This window comes from Lagopus leucura, unplaced genomic scaffold, assembly GCF_019238085.1.
Source record: "Lagopus leucura isolate 7727_CA_CO unplaced genomic scaffold, USGS_WTPT01 Super-Scaffold_100034, whole genome shotgun sequence".
In the NCBI taxonomy this organism is placed as follows: Eukaryota; Metazoa; Chordata; class Aves; order Galliformes; family Phasianidae; genus Lagopus; species Lagopus leucura.
Window position 1 is genome coordinate 3,255,000 of NW_024962283.1, and position 17,060 is coordinate 3,272,059.

The 17,060-nt window shown below is 44.7% G+C and overlaps 2 long non-coding RNA genes across 2 annotated transcripts; both read left to right on the plus strand.

Annotated features, from left to right (window-relative positions):
• Positions 1–1,700: 1,700 nt before the first annotated feature.
• LOC122186180 lies at positions 1,701–13,846 on the plus strand. Its single transcript, XR_006181080.1, has 4 exons — positions 1,701–1,745; positions 1,842–1,954; positions 3,466–3,630; positions 13,830–13,846. It is a non-coding gene; the product is annotated as an uncharacterized LOC122186180 (long non-coding RNA).
• On the plus strand, positions 5,691–6,650 carry LOC122186179. Its single transcript, XR_006181079.1, has 3 exons — positions 5,691–5,731; positions 6,402–6,459; positions 6,564–6,650. It is a non-coding gene; the product is annotated as an uncharacterized LOC122186179 (long non-coding RNA).
• Positions 13,847–17,060: the final 3,214 nt, after the last annotated feature.

The following is a 17,060-nucleotide window of genomic DNA, read 5'->3' on the forward strand; positions in this document are numbered from 1 at the left end:
GAGAGGATCCAAATGTGTCTGTCTCCTGCGCTTGCATGTTGGCATGAAAGAGAAAAGTGACAGCGTTAAATATAATGTATTTGGAATAAATCAAGGTTATATTCCTTAGCTGCTTCAAGCAAGTTTTCGTTATATAGGTCACACTATCAACTGATGTAAATTGGCATAGCTTCACTTTAGGCACTGGCGTTGATGGATTTTGATGTGCTGAACATCTGGCCCCGTGTGATTGCACTCCTTCCCTGCATGGAGCTCTGCTACAGGTAGAAAGAAGCCTAAGCAGAGGTTCTGTTCATATTTTCCTCTCTGGGACATCATCAGAGGTCTAAAAGGCGACAGAAGATGAGGAGTTCGGGCTCTGATGTTGTATTTGCAGCTCTGTCACTAGTACTTGATGCTGGGCACTTTGCCCTCTTAGTACTGGCATGCCTTGCTTTACCTAGAGTCTGTATCAGTACTTTTATTTAATTAGTACCTAACTACCAAGGGCATTAATTAAGATCAGAGCTGCAACGAGGGAAATTCTGCTTGGATGTAACAGGAGAACAATAACAGAACAGGGAGAACAGTTTATAGTTGAAATGGATTCTTAAGCTGAGCCACATTTCTAGTGGAGTGTGAGCTGAAGTCTGCTAATGATTTTGTTTTCAAATCTTCAAACTTCACTTGGCTTTGGGTCCAAGATGTTTTTATTTGTAAACAAACCATGTGTTTTCTCAGAGATAAGAGGATGCTTTGGAGTTCTTGTTGTTCCTTACTGATTTACCTTAGACAATCCTCTCCCTTCTGTAAAACCAGGAGTACTGTTAGTGATCCCCTACCTGCCTCAGTTATTGTTGAAATTAAGTGATGAATATTTGTACAGTGTTCTGCATCACATTTGTATAAAGGTTCTGTAAGACAAGGCTGCACTGCTGGCACTGCAGGAGCTGCATCTCTCACGGATGGGATTTGGGAGTTAATCAACTTTGGCACAACTCAGACTTTTGCTGTTGCAGCTTTTTTTTTCTTCTTCTTCTTCTTTTTATTTATTTCTTACATTTTAATTCAGAATACAGACCAGCTGTTTGAGTGCTGTTAGCTGTAGCTCTGTCAGCCCCATCGTTGTGTTACAGCACAAAGTACCCATGTAAGAGATTCAGTGCTATTTAGAAAGTGTTGGTAAGCAACTAAATGTAATATTGAGTTGAAATTCTTTTTGTCCCACGTAGGTGAACATTGGCTGAGAGAGAAGGAATAAAGCAGTGAGTTTTACAGCAACCCAGCACAGAAGGCATGTATGTTTATTTTCCATAATTCTGTTTAAGTGTCTTTAATTCCTACATTGTGATCATTTGATTGTTTTTAAAGGAGAGCTGTGGAATCACAGCTTCAAAATAGAAGAGATTGAGAGCGACGTGCACATGAGTCTGGTCACAAACAATGAAAGTAGAAGTTTGAGCATGGAGTTGTGCTCAGTCAGCACTGTCAGCATTAAGAGAGTGAATCTGAAAGTTGGCACTTGGTCTTGTTGAACCTCCTACAGCTGGCCTCAGCCCAACCATGCAGCCTGTCTGCATCCCTGCATCAGGCCTTCCTTCCCCCAGGCACATCAGTGCTTCCTCCCAACTTGGTGTGCAGTACTTCCTCCCAGCAAGGCGTTATCTGCAAAATTACTGAGGGTGGAATGTGCTGTACCAATGTTACCTGCATTCTCCTGGCCTGGACTCACTGCTCTGTTTAGGCAGATATCAAACGTTCAGCATGTGAGCAGTGCTGAATTCTGCAGCAGTCAATGGCTCAGGAAAATGTGGAGATCACATCTAATTCCACTACTGAGTGTGAATTTCCTTCTCTTTCAGGATCTGTCAGTACTGGTGAAGTCCTTTCTCTGAACCAGACAACAGAAGCTGCTCTCCTAGTTCATGGTTGCTCCTTTCCACTGGCAAAACAACCTCAGGGGATCTGCTTTCAGGTGAGATATTCAGCATTCAGTCAATGGAAGTAATTTCTTTTTTTTTTTCCTCCCCTCTGTTGGAAGACCTTTGCTAATTGTGATCTGAAGTGATAATTAAGAGCTAGAAAACCTTTTAGCCTGTTGCTAGGCTCACAGATCCATTGCTTCTGCATAGTTGATTTTTTCCCCGTTTCTATTCTTTGAATTCTTATTCTTTCAGTTAGCTCCTGCCACATCTTGTGCCTCATTACAGCTAAAATTGAGCTCACCTGTGAATTTCACACTAAATCTGAAGGCAATACTGTGTCAGAGGGGAGTTTTGGTGGGGTGCTGGTGCTTGTGCAGGTTACAGAAGGAGAACGAAGACCAGCAGGTTGGGTTCAGTATTGAAGAATAGCATCATGTAGAGGTAACACAAAGAACTAATCAGAGACAGGAACAGAAAAAGGACTTATCTTCTGGAAGAAAGAAAGTCAGGTAGAATGAAAGGCAAACCTGAAAGCAGTGAATCTGTTTTACATCAGTGAAGGCAGAGGAGTGCCACCTGGGATTAGCTTGGCCATCAGCAGTGCTCCATGCTGCAGATAACACAAATTCCATAGCAACAAATTTTTAACTTGAAATCCCTGGCTGCAAGGGTGCACACTGACTAGAAAATGGGCTCATGTTCTCTGAAATCATTAAAAACTCACTTTCTTTAATTTTTCACCCACCATCCTGCTCAGAAAGCTGACTTATTTTTGAAGCCCTTAATTAAGCATGAAAATCTAGCGTTAGGGAGATGCTGTCATTTTCTTCCTACCCCTTCAGCAAAAGCCCCAGTGTAACGTGTTGCACTGGGCTCTGAAGTTGTAGGATGGGTTGCTGGTGATGAGCAGCAACCAAACCTGCAGCACATGCCCAAGGACTTGCAGTCAGATGAGTCACATGTTGTATGGGCCAAGTTTAATCCCAGAGAGAATGTTACAACACAGGAAGAAAGCCCTGAAAATAACAAGAACTGGTACAGTATTTGGACCGTAAACACAAGTTAGAACAGTCTGGGTATTTGCTCTAATCCTCTCTGATTCTATTTTGAATTGCAATGTTCCTATTTGCTAAACCACTTTCTGTTTTTACACTTTTTTTACTATGACATAAGGAGGAGGGATATTTTGGAAACTGGAAAACTGCCACTTGCACCAGAATGGCATGCTACTAATTTCTGCAGGTTTGTTGAACTGAGCATTGCCACTCTGTAGGCTCTGTCAGCCTCCTCTAGAATTCCCCATAGAGATCCCTACCCTCCTACAAGGCAGGCCATGCCCCAGGTGAGAGCAGTTCTGTTTGCAAGCTCTCACCTGCTTCAACTTATGTCCTTGGAAATGATGCTCTGAGTATTTGAGAGTGGAAGGGGTTGGTGTATTGATGGTTCCTCTAAGAGCAACAACAGCTCAGTGGGCCCAAACGTGCCCAAAAGACAATGAGTGCATCCTTAATGTAGCCAGGATTAAACATTAATGTGCATTTTTTATTTTTATTTTTTTTAGTTTTATCATTTCACCTGAGCAGAAATTTGGGAGAGTGGTTTAATGTCAGCTAGTGTGTTTTAATGGAGGCCTGGAAGAAGAAGAAAAAACCTTCCTGTGTCCACTTGTTTCTTAGGTACACCGCAATACCCACAGCCAGCCTCACCACTCCCAGAGAGAGTTTGTGTAAGTCCTAAAATAATTCCATTCCTCTGTCCCACAAATATTCCCATTCGGTCAGCTTTATATAGAGTAATTACTGTTTAACATGGCGGTGCAGCTGGGTCAGGGCTTATTTTGGGGTATGAGATATAAAAAGCTGTTTGTAAAAAAGAAGAAAGTGGAGGAGACCATGTTTGTCAATCTGTCATTCAAAACAAATGAGCCTGGAAACTTGTTAGCTGACTTATTTTGAAGAGGTGGCATTCATGAGAGCCACTGGCATTGGTACCAAAGGCACTCTGGGCTTACGTAGCACTTCAGTTATAGAAATATAATTGTTGGAAACAACATTCCATTCCTACATAATGGAGAGGTAGCCAGGTTTTGTGGTGGCACGTGTTGAGGGAAGGGCATAAAGCTGTGACCAATGGACACCTGGGAAGCTCAGGCGTTTTGTGGGCAGGTGCGACTGCTGGAGAAAGGCATCTTGAAGGAAGTGCTTTGGCTCCGTGCTCTCATTCAAGCAGATCTTTGCATTTTCTGTGCCTGAAGCACTGTGCACAGAGCAGGCAGCTCATTCCCACAGCTGTGCTGTGGTGTAATTAGCTCTGTTTTACAGCTGGGGAAACCAAGGCAGTGAAAGTATTGAGTTGCTCCTGACGACCTGGTGAGTCATATCTTGGATCTTGGGTTTGGGCTCAGGGTTTGCTGGCTCTTGTGCTTCTTTGCATTTTTTCAGACCGTGCTGAGTCAAACTTCCTTCTGATTGTAGTAACTTTGATACAGAGGTACGTGTATTTAATATTCACACATGTATTTTATTTTTGTGCCTGTTGACTCCATGTGTGTGTAAACAACAACAGAAAGAAAATGTGACTATGTATATGCACGTGTCATTTCTTATCTGTTCCTAAAATACAGGTGTCTCTGTGGGAAACCAGTTCCGAAGGTGTTTATTGTACAATAGTTCAGGAAGTTGAGAGGATTATATTCTCTTCTGTGGTTTCCCATGCTGGGTAGCTCGTTTCACCTCAAAAATTAGCATCGCAGTCTGGTTCACAGAAGACCCCAATATTTTTAGTAGTCATAGGAAAGAATGTGGTCCACTGGGACGGAGCAGGAGGCTGTGGATCAGGACTCAGGGTTTGGTTGTCTTTTTCTACTTATTTTATGGCCTGGGACTGTTCTTATCACTCTTCTGTGCCTCCGTTTAATAGCAAAACAGGACTAGTAACATTGAGTTACCTTGCATAGAACATTTAAAAGATGAAATTGACGTTTGGAGACCTTTTACTAGCCTTTGGCATCAGAGAAATAGAGCAGTTGCAAGATGTATTTCTGTGGTTTGGCTTTATTAATAACATGAACTCCTTCTGATATTGTACCAATGAAATGAAGCTGGGAAACAAACCAGAAGCAGATAAAGACAGAAGTTGAAATCCTTCATGAACAGTTACACAATGTACTAAGAAAGGATGGCTGTATTCTTGGATTGTAAAAATTCTGAAGTGCATACAGAAAATAGTTTTTCTTTGAAACAAAAATTAGAAGAACAGTGAAATTCCAGGGTGTTTTGAAGTGAGACAAATCTGAAAAGAGAGGTGCTGGGAATTACGCAGACGTTTCAAAATGAAAAGTTGAAAATGAATTTGAACAAAACCTTTTGGCTCACAGCGGGTTTTCTTGACTCCTCCTCCTTTGCCAGCTATGCCAGACTGCTGGTAAATGGCAGCCTGAAAGCCTTGAGGTCCAAGTGGTGAGCCAGAAACAGACATATCATGAGCAGGATTGGGCTGTGAACAGCAGTGAGCTTCAGCTTTGTTTCCTTTGCCAGCAGTGCTGCGTGCGGCCGTTGGGGCTGTGCAGAATGTCTCAGTATTGCTGTGGGACGAACAAACAGCAGAAGGTGTCTGAGCACTCTGTATCCCTGGGAAAGGTGTAGAGGCTTTATTTCCTTCCCTGTGTTTGCTGTCTGCTCATCCATTAGGCTTATATCCAAATGTTTCTTATTGTTGCTCCCCTAGGCTGAGCCTGCTGCCAGGTGGGGGTGAAGAAATGCGCATCCATCCTTTTTTCTTGTTGCAGACTCACCAACAAGGCCATTCAGGACTGAATGCATTTCCAGGTAAGGGAGAACCCCTTTCTACTTAGGTGGTGGAGGGCTCAATCAAAAGGGAGCTGATCACCATAATAGTCAAAGCAACACAGGTTGGAACATGCCAGCTTCCCCTTTGCGCAGAGTATTTCCTACACGTTCCTGGTAGGAATCTAATTGGTTCAGATAAATGCTGTTGTGTAGACACTAAGAGTAAGTAGAAAAGAAGTCTGATCCCAGGCTGTCAGGGACAGAATCTTTTTTCATTGAAGGATGCTTCTTGAATTAGTCCAAAAGAGCTCTCATTTTATTTAAGAGGTTTTTATTGATCTACAAGGCTTCGTTCATCGGTTCTGTCTTCTCGAGTGGCTGAAGCAGACTCAGCCTACGATAGGAGTTCTTATTTGAGTTTGTTTTATCAGCTCAGTTGTTGCTAAATTTCATGCTTTTCTTCTCTGGAAAGAGGCACATGGTTTAGAGAGAGAAAAAAAGTGTACATTTCCTTCCAGTCCATTAACTTTCTTTCATGGAGCTCTGTACCAGTTTGAGTGCACAATTGGGAGGAATCAAAACACAGACATCTAGACTATTACATAAGATCAAAAAGAGAACAGAGTTGTTTTGAAGCTGAATGTAATGTATTTGTCCAAAGTCATGAACGTTTTTGAGAACTCAGTACATTCTTCCTGTTCTGCCTTAGGATGAAACTTAGACCGTATCAGCTGGAGAGAGATCCCAAAATACTTGAAGCCAAATAGGTAACTGCAGACCTAATTCAAGGTCCTTACAGAGTGAGATCAAGTAGGGATTTGAACCTGATTATTAGACGGGCTCTTTTCTCTTTCTTCCTTCTAACTTCAAGGTCCATCTTGTGTTGAAGAAACCATCTCCATGGATGTCAGAAATATGAATGAATTCAGGTCAAAAACTTATTTTTTTTTAACTGATCCAACGTATTTTGTCCAACTGCTCCTCCAGTAAAAAAAAAAAGGAAATTTCCAGAGAACATTTTCCTGTCTTGCCTCATAGTTGTATTATGTTGTAACAGTCTTAAGTTATAACTCTTCCTAAATGAACCTGCTTATTGTAAAGGACAAAAAGCGCTGTGTATGTACATTGATTGTGCATATGTCCAACCACAGTGGATGGGTTTGCTGGGTTCCCCGGCCTCTTTTAGTTGCATGTTCTTCTGTTAGGAGCAGGCTGGAAGCTGGACTGAGCTCCTTCTGCTGTCAGTCACTTGCGGTCCTGGACAGAAAAAGAAACACCAGTTTTCCTTCTGTAGTCCGGATACTGAGTCACCTGTGTGGCAAAAGAAAATAGCCAAAGGGCTGTTGTTCCCTGGTGTCCCAATGTGCCTGGGGATATTTGATCAGGGAATTTAAAGCTGGAAGGCTGGGGCTGTTCACTAGTTAACTTGGTGATGCACTTGATCTCCTGGTGTCTGAGGTTCCCATCCTTAATAAGTTGTTTTATTTTGTGGTTGGTTTTAAAGCCATTGGCAACATCTGGTTGTTTTACACGGGTGTTTCAGACATGTGCTGTCGGTTCAAGGCAGCATTACTTATAGTTGGAAACCGATTGCAACTCATCTGCCTCTTCTTGTTCCAGGCCTTGACCTGGGCTGTGGTGGGACTGGAAACCATCCCAATGCTGCTGTGCTTTTGTGCCTAATAAAGTGTTTTTGTAGCTGCAAGATGAAGAAACTACTGTTCCCATGTCTCCCTGTCTGCAGGCCAGTGGTGACCAAGGAGCATGGCTGTGGAGGCTGACTTGTCACACATCATCCTGTATCTGGACAGGGAAGCTGCCCGTGGCTTTATGGATTGCTTCCATGCTGTGTGTCCACCCCAGAACGCTTCTGGAGGCCTTCAAACAAAGCATCTTCATACATCCCTGCAGGAGAGGGCATCACTTATGGCACTACAGGGAAGATCTCTCCCCTGCTATGCGCCTTCTTGTTATTCTCGCAGCTCATTGCCCTGAGGAGCACCCAAGCTGAGAATACTAGTTCAGGCGGGCCACCAAAAAGTTTTCTGCACACATCTGGATTGGTGCTGGGGCAGGATGCTCGTGGTCTTTGATTCACACTGGCTTACCTTCTGTAGAGCAGGACTGGAGCATTCAGTGCTGCCTTTCCTTGGCAGCTCACTGCAGTGCTGCTTTGCTGTCCGTCTGCCATCTACGCTCACCTCTGCGAGCGCGGCTGATGCAGCTGATCTGTGCTTATCTGAATGCAGAGGCATAGCAGCAAGAGATTTCATGCAAATGTAGCATCGTGCAGCCCTGTTCCTTCTCGCAAACTATTGATTACGTGTCTGATTTGCTCTCCCCTGATAATAGGCCATAGGCAGAAGCCAATAGGGCGAGGAGGATGAAAACCTGTCATGATCATTCGATGCAGCTGGTGAGCCAATGGGAGGAGAACACCCGTGGATTGGGTTGGGAGAGAGTAAGGCTGGGGGAACGGTCTTAGCAACAGCAGAAAGCATCTCTTTCCCCCTCCCACTGTGCAACCATACTGGAAAGTTCCTGATGATGTTCCTTAATCTATTTGTCTCGCTCATGCCAAGTTTGTACGTGATTTGTTTGACTTTGACGTGCCTGCCAGTTTACCCCTTTCTCTCCTTTGGAGAGGATAGAAGGGCATCTTTTCTTTGTCTGTCCTACCGAAACCAACTAATGAGCTCAAGGTAAAGTGATCTCATGCTGGATTCATTGCCCATGCAAGCCCTGAGTAAGTGAGTGAGTTTTGTATTGTCTTTTTGTGGTTGGTATCTTCCTTTGACATCTTTTCAAGACAGCTAAAGCAATGCAGGGCTGACACCTTGCCTAGCATGAGCTTCATGGTGTATTGTTGCACTGCAGGATAGGCAGCCTGTTGTGGTAGTGGGAGCTGTACTAACAGAGCTGTTGTGTTCCTCAGCTCTGTTAAAGAATCCTTGTATAAAGTCAGGTGTATCCCTAGCCTTCAAATCCAGATTCCCTTACCAGGCTGCTGGGTTCTTTGGTCTGGCAATGAGAAGATAAGCTTTCTCTGTGGAGCCCTCCCTGTGATCTGTGGGCTGAGAGAAGTCAGTCTGCAGATCATGCTGCCTTACCTCTTATCTTTTATCTGCCTTATAGCAGGGACTGTTCTTTCTGTCTCTCTGCCTCTCTCATGGTCAATCCATCATTGGTTTAACCAACCGAAAATGAAAATGGCAGTTAAATTTGTCGAAACCTTTTGAACATTTATTGAAAGCCAAACATCGGCACTTTCAGCACTCCCTTGAAAATGACCTTCATTGTCCTCCTCTCACCTGCTGCCTGCTTTGGCTCATAAGCATTCACACTTCTATCTCACTATTTGCATGCTGGTAATAGACATAGATTTTGTTAGTCCTGCATCTGTCGAGACGGCGGGGACAATAATAGAAGCACCGTCGGGACCAATATATACTGGTCAAAGGAGAGTGTCCAATGATGTCTGGGTCAGGGAGCCTTTAACTGCAGTGTCAGGGAATTTAGTCAGCTGTCATCGCTTCTTAATTAAAAATAGCTGAGACTCACTTACATTCCGTTGCTGTGTGTTAGCTCATTTGTCATCTTGTCCTTTGCTCTCCAGCAACACCCCAAAACACTCTCAAAAAGGAGAGAGTGCATGGAAGTGCAGCAGGTAGGAGGGCAGCTGGACGGAGAGCAGATAGCCTGTGCTGTGAGCTGCTCTTTGGGTCCTGTGGGAGTTCAACAGGATCCAAAGGGAACGGGGATACGCAGCATCACGGTGTGCAACGTACTCTGTGTGTATTTTGTGTATATGTATAAAATTAGCCTGTGTGCACGCATGTGTCAGGGAATAAATCAAGCACTAACTGTCCTGAAGTTAGAACTTTCCTTGGGGACAAACCAGCTCATATTTTTTCCATCCTGGCTTTCCAGCACCTTCCTCTGGTGCAGTACTCTGAAGGACAGAATGTTTTAACAGTACGATCCACTCGGACCTCTCCTATGTACATAAGTGATTGGATTCCTTATTCCTTGCTAAATGGAATTTAGCAGTATCTGTGATTGCTATCACCTTCCAGTAAATTTCACTAATTTATTCGTGATACTCCTAGGGGGACAGGGAGATGGGAGGTTACACAGAGGTCCAGGAGCTGCAGAGGGAGATAGATAGCATGTTGTAATATCATTACTGAACGAAAATGTAATCCCCTCCCCCTGCCAAATAAAAAAGAGTATATTGTGATTGTAGTTAATGCTTGGAGCCGAGGGACAGTTTTGGCATCAGGAGAATTTTTCAGGCTTCCTTTTTACAAGTAAATCAGAGGTGGAAGGGCATTAGGCTGACTAACTTCCTGAACTGGAAGTTGCATCCGGACTACCATATTTAATTGTCTATGATTGACCTATCTTGCATGAGTTTTGCTAATCCATTTTTGAACTTGTTTATATATTTGGCCTCCACAGCATTGGGTGGTGATGAATCCCACCATTAAATCACATATTGTTTGAAAAAGTTCATCCAGGATGTCCTGTACAATGCTATCAATCTGTCTGGTGAGAAAATGGATGGCTGTTGCCAGGGGTTGAGATTCCCTCAGCCCCATGTTGGTGGTCAATGCCCAGCAGACCACTTCCATCCTTGCACCAGACCTGCAGTGCTACAGCACCCATCTGGGGCTGCAAGGGAGCACTGTGAGCTCCTGCACAGGGTAGCTTCTGTGGTCCCACTGCTGAGCAGTGATTTTGCTGGCTGTACACAGTTGTTGCTCTCAAGGCAGCATTCACAGAATCACAGAATTGTAGGAATTCCTGCCCACGTGAGTGAAGATCCAGCGATACTTGTTGGTATTTTTGCTAATAGTGTTTATTTCCTGTTCAGGGGAAACTCACATGCAGTTTGCGGGATGAACCCAGAGGTTCTCTTCAATCTGATCGGTTTTTCCTGAGTCCTTAGGGCAGTTTGTGGGAAGAAAGAGGGGAAGACACCTGATTTGATTTTGTATTGTTGAGGGATTTTGAGTTATCCTCAGTTATACTGATCCAGGGAACAAGAAGCAACAGGTTCTGCTCATCTGAACCCTAAGTCACCAAGCTAAGGACAGACCTTCATGTTAAAGATGTTTTCAGAGTGCAGTATTTTTTTTTAAGAACTAATTAAGCTCTGATGACTTCAGCTGTATTTTCAGCTTCTGATTAAGGCCATGATACTAATTAAACTCTTGAATTATTAAAAATGCAAATAGTCAAACCTGTGTGCAACAGCAGAATTGTGTTTCCATGCTCCAGGACAGCAGTTGGGAGTATTTGGCAGAATCCCTTGTGGTGACAAATATTTCATCTCTCTTTTTTTTTTTTCCTGTGGCTGCACTCCACTGGATGCAGAACTGAAAACATGAGCTGCTGGGGTAAATGTCTCAACTGCCTTGCAGCTAGGCAAGTAAGTTTGATTAAAATACAGCAAAGTTTTGGAAGGAACCTTGGGTCTCTTAACATCATGACTGTGGCATTTTCACTGAATGGGCAGCTGGGATTGAAATACCATTTAGTCCTTTGAGAGTGAGTCTGCTGCCAGCAGCAAAACTCTTGGAGCTGCATTTAGACTGTGTACTTTGTTGTCAGAGTTCAGGAGCATGATAAATTATTTAGACCTCTAGATGTCCCGCCAGCCCCTATCTCTCTGGCTGTTAAGATGCATGCACCTTTAGTTAGGCATCTATAGCAGGAGGTCTGGTTGTGCCCTTTCCTTCAATATAGGCACGTATATTTTTTGTGGCACTGCTAAACAATGGGGATTCAGAAGGATGTTTTGATCTCTTTGCTGTCTGCATCTCATCGGGAATCAGGAACAGAGCAAGAGCCATCCCTGTGCACCAACACAGCTTTGTAATTGTGAATAGGGCTCATTTCTACTTCAGATGGATAGTGCAGACCCGCAACCAGTGGGTCTTCAGGGTCACTTAGCAGGACTTTGGGATAAGGTGGAGCTCTGCAGGCTGGGAGCTGGGTGAATAAATACTGCCTGTGACTGGCTGCCCAGTGCTGCCCTGTGCCTAGGTTGTGAAAGCAATTTCTGTGTTTACTGTAAAAGGTGCAACTCCAAAGCCTGTAGTGATACACTGAGTAATGTCCCTGTCTGTACCTTGGTCACTCTTGCAGCCCTGCTGGTAGAGGCAGTGGCCAGTGGGACTTGGACACATCTGTCCTTCCCACAGCCCTTTTGTGCTGCCATTAAGGAGGCTTGGCTAGAGCTGGCAGTATTTGCAGCTGGGATATTAGAGGGAAATGGCATAGGCAGTCTAGTTATAACCTGCCCAGAGGGAAGTTTCTTCTTAATGCCTATTTAGGTCATAATAAAGACATAAATTAAAAAAAGGTGTGCAAGACACTATTTGAATGCACCAAGTGCTTGTCACATTGAATAAACTGGGATCCCTACTGGTGTGAAGGTATTACTGTTTGTTGGAGCCACTTATCAGATAAAAATATGACCCAGTGTCTTCAGTTGAGTCCAGTCAGTGTCAGGCATGATGGGGAAGCTATGTCATTTTTGCCTTCCCTTCTCGAATGTCCCTTTAGTATGTTAAAACAAAGAAATAAGTGGTCATTACTTTACCTATGACAGTTGACTTTTTTTCATCCTCCTGCTATAATGGGCTGCAGGTGTTTCACAGCCAGCCCAAGCTAATAAGGACAGACATTCTGGCTGCAAGCCAAAATTATAAAACTGTCCAGGGAGAGAAGAAAAGAAAAGACAAGGCACAGGGGGGGTGGGAAGGAAGGAAAAAGAAAGCACGGGAGTCACTCCATGCTGAGATTTTGTACTTTTGTGTCTCCTGAAGTGAATACATCAGTCAGGAATCAAAGGTTTGGAAAGTCATTCAGCCCCTCCAAATTAGAAGGCGAGCCATCTGCCTGCCAGGATGGAGCTGTCCTCAAAGGCTGTGGGCCAGGGCTAATCTCAGTGACGCTGGGGTAAGCCTGGAGCATCTCCTCCAGAGTTACAAGCAGCTCGCCTGGCATCCCCAACCCTGGCCTGGTGCATGCATCTTCCTGCCAGAAAAGCATTTTGGACCCAACCCTTTGATGTTGTATCACCACAGTGATGGACTACTCTGCTCTAGAGCAGATGAGGAATTGCTGTGGGGCTGTCCAGCGTTCATTGGTTCTTTTTAGGGAAAAGTTCAACTCGGTGGAAGCTACGAGTGCAAGGTGCAGCACGTTTGGAGCTCTGCAGCCTCTCGTCATCTTTGGTTTTAGCAGAGTGCTGCCATCGAGTCCCACGTGCCACAGGAAATCCCTTGTGTTTCCTGGAAGTCAGAGCAATGATGGAAAATCGATGGGAAGGAAAGATGCTCTGTGTGAGAACTGATGATCCACATACGTCCTTCCAGCTTTGCAGATAATGCTATTTGGAAAGCTTGGGCTGTGATGCGAGATCCCTAAGGTGCTCCATTTTTGGGCAGAAGCCAAACAACTGCCAGGATAACGGCACAAAGGAAAGCTGGATCTGAGGCTGGCTTAGATCATTGGGCTTGAACTGCCCTAAGGCATTGTAGCTAATATGAGAGATTGGCATCTCCAAAGGTACCTCTGGCTGTTGATTGCATGAGTGCCTTGGGGATGTCTCTCACCTGAGGCACTTCAGGCAGGTTCCTAAAGGTAAGTGAGATGTGCCCAGGCCTAAGGACATGTCCTCGGGGCAGAATAGATCCCCAAGCTAGTCCTGACACAGGGTCGCAGAGATGCTCTGATTCCAGAAACTGGACTGCCCATGTAAAACCTACGTCTTCCTACATGCTGCTTGGTGTTTCTGGGTCTGGATTAGCTCTCACAGACACAACTGGGCTGTCCCTGACCCTGTGGCACAGACCTACCCGTGAGTCACATCCAGAATGATGGCAAAGGATGTTAATCACCTCACGGAATATTTTGGGTCCCCGGAATCACAGAAATGGACACATCTGAGATAGATTTACTTCAGCGGGTTTAATATGACAGATCTCTACCACAAACTTCTTATCCAGATTTGTTTGGAGCCAGAATATGGTTCAGGCCAAGTGTTTTGCTTTGTTTGTTTATCTCGGATATGGTTTTGGATGCTTAGCAGGAAAAAAATCAATGTTTATGATGTTCATTTCAGATCTCCTTTTGGCAGCTGGATGAGAAAGGAATGCCACCACAAAGGAGGGATCGCTGAGGCGAGGCTGAAGTTGTATTCAAAGGCAACAGCAGTGCTGTGCATTGCAGATGTCGTAGAATCACCACCGTGATCAGTCAGACTCTTCCCTGGAGTGACTCTGAGTTCTGTGAGTAGCATCCTGAGGGCTGAATCTGGGCCTGCATACCAATATGAAGGTGTTAAAAAAATGCTACAACTGCAGTTGGCTTGTTTCAGGAAGGAGTTACATAGCTGTAAGACTGACAAGGTTTTAAAAATGGTGTTAAGTCAAATGATTTCTAGTAGGGAAATGGTTGATGAGAAGATGCTTCAGGAGGTGCTTTATAACAAGACAAGCTGGGTCAGCTTTGGATTTTCTGCTTTTTTGGATGGCTTTTAGTTTTTTGCCTTAACCCCAATGGGCACTTTGTGTGGAAAAAGATGTGAATTCTGACATTGTTTGCAAAGTACTGAGAACGCTATGAGATCTCTGAAAAATACCAATAACAGTAGCAGTGCAGGGAACAGCAGCTTATCAAATCCATCTTAGAAATCGAGGAGTTCTTGTGCTGATTCATACCTTGAAGTATGCTGTGCTTTGATTTCTGTCTTTGGATGCTGGTAAGGTGAGATCTGGGGCAGTTCCTAAGAAACTGAATGCAATTTGGTTTCTTTGAAAGCGTTTCAAATCGGACCAGATCTGCAATTGGTGCAAGCCTGTGTCTTCAGTGGCTTCAGGAGAAGTTATGCCTTAGTCTGGTGGTCAGGATTTGAATCACACTCCTCAAAAGGTTTGATTTCTTACAGTTCCCATAACCAGGACTCACTTCTATGATAGCTTCCTGGTGCTTTGATCATTCCTTTGGTTAACTTCAACACAGTTTATGCATATTCAGCTGCTGAGAAGACCAGGTGCCAGTGTAAACCATTCACACTTCATATTTGTGGCTTACTTGGAGTCCAAAAACCTCTCAGGCGTGCAGCATTTTATAGTGCAAGTACTCCAGAGCAGTTCTCATTCTCTCACGCTGTGTGTGCAAGCTCTTAGTTGTAGATTTGCTGTAACATGAAGCACGAGATTACATGTCCTGGGTGACAGCCCTGTTCCACCAAGCATACCTTTGGGTCAGTGAAGAGAAATAAGGAGCAGGAGGCAACTCAGACTCCTGGCAGATTGAATATTGCTCTGAGAGAACCCCTCTCTCCCGGTGATGACAGAGAGGGTCCAGGGCCCAGCAGAAAAGGGACAGATTCAGGGCATTGCTGCAGGGTATTGAACATGCTGTAGAGCAAGGTGCCAGGGCTCTGTATTGGGGGGTGCTGCTTTGGGAGCTTAGTGGCAGCAACAGGAGGTCCTGTACAGAGATCAGAATTGTGTGTGCACAAAGCTGGATGACTTCACCCCTCCTCGTGCTTGGTGTATCCATGTTAGTAGCACAGAGGCCGATGGCGTGGGCTGAATCACCTTTGGAAACACTGCTGATTCTCTGCAGGGTCCAAGAGAGTTAGACTCCTAACAAAGGGCTCAGGTAATTGCCTGTATCTCATCGGGGTGAATGGAAGGCAAAGTGAGAAATATCTTCATGTGATGTCACACGTTGCGTCGAGACAAAGCATGGCCTAAGGAAATCAATGGGGAGAGCACCTGGGTCTCTTGGAATGATCTGTGGAGGATCGGCTTTGCAGTCTGCCAGCTGTTGAATGCTCCTGTGTAGTTTGCAAGCAGGGGTAAAGATTTTTTTTTTAAAGAGTTGAAGGAGAGCATGGCAGGGCTTCGAATATTTCTGTCGAGGTTTTGCTTTGCTTTGAGGCAGTACCAGTAGTCTGGATTCCCTGGGAGCAATGCGTGCCATGCCAGCAGGTGCTCTGCCCATCCATGTGCTGCCAGCCTTCATCCTGCTGCTCTCCCCGTTTCCACTATTTCATCTTTGCTTGTGCCACTGTTTTGAATCCCCTTGCTTTGTCCCCAGCCCGTGGTGAATATTCAGAAACTTGGTCTCATTTACTGCTTTGTCCGGGTGCCAGAAATTCAAGTCCAAGGCGCTGGGGCTGCCTCTGTGCTGGGAGGACTCCCTCTCGTGGGCTCCACTGCCTGGACCTGGCCCTGAGCTCGGAGCTCAGCAACCCCTAACAGGTCCCCTTGCTTTCTCTCCAAGAACATGATTAGAGGTTTGAAACTGAGCAGACAGCTGGTATACTCTCCCAGGGCAGCCTCTGTGTCTGGGCCTCCATTGTTTTTGTCCAAATCGTATCTGATTGCTTTCCAAGAGCGTTCCAGTCCGTAAAACCAGACCAGGTGCCTTTGGTTGTACTAATTCCTGAAATACCAGCTACGAACAAAAGCATTTTGGTTTGGTCTTAGAAAGGGTATAAAATTAATTTCAATCTGGAATGTTTTTTTTTCCCCATTTAAAACACTAGAATTTTGTCTTACACTTTCCAGACACAAAACTGACCTTTTTCTAATTCCTCCTTTGGTCTTTTACCTATTTTACTGTACTACCTTTTACTAGATCATCAAAATTGCTTTCTGCCATACCGTTTTCTGAAATCTGACCTCTACATACATTCTTTGCACCTTGACCTTGGCTTTTTTACACGGTGTAAAACTAAAAGGAAGTCAGATGCTAGATTTTACAGCGATGTGCTTTCCCGTTCTGCTCAGTAATTTGCCAGAAATGAGGGGAAAAAAAAAACAACAACCCACCCAAACAACAGAAAATCTTACCTTACCATCCAAAATTGGTGGGAGGGCTTAAAAGCTCGAGTGGGCTCTCAGCCTTGGTTTAGTTCTCCCTGCCTTTAACTGCCAAGCTGAGTGCTTTGTCCCCCAGATCGCCCTTCGTCTGCACAGCAGGAGCAGTGCTGCTGGCACCGGGGTGCGGAGGGCTCTGCCAAGAAGATGGGCCCTGGTTACGGAGCGGAGATCTGCCAACCTTCTGTGCTGGGGAGTTTGCAAACTTCCACAGCGCATCTGTTTCATTTCAGACCATGGGCTGCACTGAATGGTCCTTTTGTGTGCTCTGTCTCCAGCTACTAAAGCTGGCTCTGAAGACGCCAGCGATAAATATGACAGCTTCTGTTACCGGGTATCCCCTGGATCCTGTGGCCTGACCCGCAGTCATTCTTAGCGAGTAGTAACATTTATATTGCTGTGTCAGCCTTGTTTCTTATCATGTAACCAGAGATGGGCTTGGATGAGCATGGAAAGCT